The sequence below is a fragment of the Parasteatoda tepidariorum genome, chromosome 10, assembly GCF_043381705.1.
Source record: "Parasteatoda tepidariorum isolate YZ-2023 chromosome 10, CAS_Ptep_4.0, whole genome shotgun sequence".
NCBI lineage: Eukaryota > Metazoa > Arthropoda > Arachnida > Araneae > Theridiidae > Parasteatoda > Parasteatoda tepidariorum.
Genome location: NC_092213.1, coordinates 38,048,892 through 38,053,787, shown reverse-complemented (window position 1 = coordinate 38,053,787; position 4,896 = coordinate 38,048,892).

Here is a 4,896-nt window from a genome sequence, read left to right as displayed (position 1 = left end):
TTAAATAAAAAGTTATATAACTATGTAATATATAAAATGCTCATATTTCTTAAATATTATACATCAAAAATTTGTATATTCCATTTAAGATTAGTATTATTTTGTAAATGTTAAATACCGAAATCCGCTTCGCTAAAGTCATTCATCAAAAAAAAAGCATCAACTCAATTTATATTTTGGAGAAAGAGATGTAAAAAGTTTTTCATTAACATTAAGTCTCAAATTCTTATTAATAAATTATTAAATATTTCTCGTCACTCATATAAAAGAAAACGTCTTTTTTTAAAAAAATGGTTTTAAGTGCCTATCGTATTATTTATAAAAATAAAGACACATAAAAATATTGTTGATTTACTATCCCTTCTCCCTTACTAAAAATTATGAAGCATAAACATGTACCGGAGATACTCATCTTCCAAACTTTCCAAGAATGTCTCCTCCCTTGTGATTTCTTTGAGATATCAGTTGTTCAAGGTGCTTCATTACGACTCCCATGAGCTTGCTACAAACTGGCAGGATGCACATTGGTATTCCTAAGGAAAGTGATTTCTGGACATCAAGATGGCAGGAAAAGTACACCCTTTAGATTTGAGACGGATGTCATATGAAAGACTTTTGGAAATAAGATTCTGTGTTTCTTTTTTATCACAGTATTGGTGAGCACGTCTTTCCCTATTTCGTTGGATATTTTTTTTCTTCTTTGCAAGATGGTATAAAGCTGACGAATACAAGTATACCAACTTTGATTTCTTCTGTGATATATATAGATATCACAATAAAGACGAAAAGGATAAGGAGAAAAATTAAGAAAATTACGTCTTATTTACTGCGCATAAGCTGCAAGTAATAAGCTAATAAGATAAAAAGTTAAAGTTTAGAGAAAATATGGTANAAAATTTTAATTGTAGCACAATTATAACCCTTAAAACAGCACTAGTAAGTGAATAAAACCAGATAAAAAGTATGAGTACAGTATAAAACGCAGGAAATAAAACGGTAAGAACGTGATGTGTTTGATGGTAGTTAGAGATGTCGTGATACACAGTATTTCTTTTAATGTTTATTAATCAAAAATTCATTAATCAAAATATCGTTAACTAAATCACAGTATTTCTTTTAATGTTCATTAATCAAAAATTCATTAATCAAAATATCGTTAACTAACTCCCGATTATTTAGTTAAATTTTTAGGAATTCTAGGGTGAATTTTGAGGATTCATTCAGAAATATAAGCTAAAAGATCGAGTGTTGATATTGCACAAGGTAAAGGATTTTTGGTAAAGGATTAGCATTAGCACAAATCACAGTATTTCTTTTAATGTTTATTAATCAAAAATTCATTAATCAAAATATCGTTAACTAACTCCCGATTATTTAGTTAAATTTTTAGGAATTCTAGGGTGAATTTTGAGGATTCATTCAGAAATATAAGCTAAAAGATCGAGTGTTGATATTGCACAAGGTAAAGGATTTTTGGTAAAGGATTAGCATTAGCACAAATCACAGTATTTCTTTTAATGTTTATTAATCAAAAATTCATTAATCAAAATATCGTTAACTAACTCCCGATTATTTAGTTAAATTTTTAGGAATTCTAGTGTGAATTTTGAGGATTCATTCAGAAATATAAGCTAAAAGATCGAGTGTTGATATTGCATAAGGTAAAGGATTAGCATTAGCACAAATCACAGTATTTCTTTTAATGTTTATTAATCAAATTATCGTTAACTCCCGAATATTTAGTTAAATTTTTAGGAATTCTAAGCTAAATTTTGAGGATTCATTCAGGAACATAAGCTAAAAGATCGAGCGTTGATATTTCAGCTTCATTGATTTACGACACCAATTCTAGAGACATACTGTATCAACAAATGCATACCATCTTAAAATAATTTGAAGCGTAAAACCAAAACGACACCAAACTATAATCTTAAACTTATTATTGGAATCAATGATGTTGAAAACTTTTTTTCTTATTACTGTGAAAAAATAATAATAATGTGAAAACAATAGTAATAACATGATAGTACAAAAGTGAATGATTTGATATTATCACTCTTGGCAATAAGACAGATGATAGTTTCAGATGTCGTCATACAAATCACAATACATTTCTTTAATAGTTCATTAATCATAAATTTTTACATGTTATCTATATTCTTCATTGATTTGACAAAATTATTGCTGTGACCGTATTAACGCTCCATTGGGCACGCTTCGATCCCCATTTTATTAATTTCGTTGTCTTTATTTCTTTTCTTTTATAAAAAAAAAAAAATAAAGGAAAAAAAAACTCGTTTGGATTAAATTTATGGACAATTTCCCCCTAAAGTGTAATTTAATATTTATATTCAATTGAGAAATAAAAAAAAACATGTGTTGTTATGTCTTTTACATAAATTTCTTTTGTTTTTGGTTGGAAAAATTGCAATTTTCAAGAAGACCGAACGCTAAAATTAATACTAGGGTTATTGAACTTTTTTAAGAACAAAAATATTTGCAAACAATAGCTAGTTTAAGTTTCTAAATAAATATTCCAAAATTAAATTAAACAATCAAAGTTAGTAACCATGAAGTTATGTTAAGGTGATTCATGAAAAAATAAAAATAAGTACTTGTTATCAAGTATTCCCTAAAACAAATCGGGATATTTTAATATTCTTATTCATTTTATTGTTTTTTACTACCTATTATGCTAATCCCTTACCAAAATTAAAATAATTAAAAATGAAATAAACTAACTGCTGTTTTAAAATCAAAGTTGCAAAATTCTTCTGCAAGTATGTTATAACAAGAAATTGTTATGAAATTAGCAAGAAATTGTTTAACTTTTAAAATCGTTTTCTAAAAATAAATAAATATCTTTTGCACATAATTATTTTTTTTTTGGCGGTAAGTAAAAAATCTTATGCTATGTCATCTATTTGAAATTTGAAGCAGACTTTTTTTCCTCACTATTTTTTTTAAGTATGAAATTTTTAATTTACCAATATTTTGTTTAATTTTTGAATGATAACTTTTCATTTGAAAGCATTTTTAATTTATTATTTCACTTATGTTAAAATATTTTTCTAACTCTTTTACTAGTTAAGAATTTTGAAAACGTACTTTTTCGTTTTAGTTCATAAAAAAACATAAAATAGTGTGAACTTATTTTCAAAAGAAATGTTTTATTTTCGAAATGAAGTAAAGGCAATAAACTGTGAACAATAAGCAGCTGTTAAGAAAAAGGTCTCTTAGTTTCTAATCAATGTATTATAGTAGAATAAACTATTACGTAGATAGCTAAATTTAAAATATGTCACGTTGCACTCCTTTATTGTGTTAAAATAAGTTGCAAATTGCAGAATAAGAATTCAGGAAAGATACAGATCTCCGAACTATGCATTCAATAAAAATTTAGTAAAAATATTTAATGCTTGATAACAATGGCAAAATTTCGTTTTGGAGTGATAAGTAAAAAAATTTTAAAAACTTGCCCTTCAAAGTTACCTTCAGAACAATGTCAAGCGTATGGAGAAATGAGTCCAAAATTTAAAAGCAAGAAGAGAATGGCTCTTTAACTTTAAAAAGAATACTGAATTATCGTACCATCCATCTCAAACCACAAACCTTACTGAAGACCCGTCGTACAATAAAAGCAACGTTGGTTATTATATTATTACATCACTTCCGAAGAAAAGAAAAAAAAAGGATAAGAAGCCAAGTTTCCTATTATTCAAATTAAAAGAACACAAAACAGATTATTTGTATTAAAACAACACGCATTGTATAATTTTTTGTTGATAGAAAATTTGACGCGCTCTTTCTTTTCGAACGCATTTTTTAGAATATAACTGATTGCAAGTTTTTCTGATCAAAACTTACGCCACCGATAAGGTAATAAACTACGTCTTTTTAAATGTCCTGACTTGAAGAAAACATTGGTCTGTCAATTCCTCAGCTAGCATTTAAAATTTTCAGCGTTTCAACAATATCTTTTTCAATTTTTTTCACTGATATTTTTTTTAACAATTGAAATCATTAATTAAAAAAAGTTCTTACTCTCGGAACCCCGATGACGCTTATAGGAACACCTAATGGTACCGCTGATCTATACACAGCCGGGCTAGCACGCAAACTAACCAGGAAGAAATTCATCTATCGAGGAATCAACATCAGTGTTAATCAGCAAGAAAATTACAATACTCAGATGTAGGAATTGCCAGCAACTACTGCATTACAAGGATAGATGCGCTCTTAGGTCAACAATTAGAAAACAAATGCAATACGATGAGAAATTTAATACCAACCATAAAGCATCAGACATTACCTGACATTCCTTCATATTCACCTGAACTATCAAACATATTTAGATCAGGATTGCAAAACAACTTCAACAATTTAATAACGAACAACATCATCAACACAGCAATTAAAACCAACACATAAATTACAAGTAACAAAATTAAGTAGGAAGACAAACTTCATACTCTACACCACAATATATAATTACTACCCAATGTACGAATTCCCTAACCTCTATAATTTTAAGGATCAATCAAATCCAATCAAATTTTCTTCCAACATTAGCCCAAACATACCATATTTCCAATGATACTCATCATACAAGCCAACATAATGCGATCAATACCACCTACAAGTCTTCTTCCAATTACATACAACAAATACAATTCGATTCTAATAGCAGTACAAGAACCGCAACACCCTAGAGATAATAAACCTGGCTGTCTCATAACAACAAAACGGGATTAATATTCAAACGCGGTCCAATTCAACCAACAGTTTTACTCAAAAGCCTGAATGCAATTTCACTTGTCGTTTAAATCAACAATACTCCGCTGTGATCATTTCTGCCTATTCATCGCCATAAAATGATGTTAAGAGTATTATCAA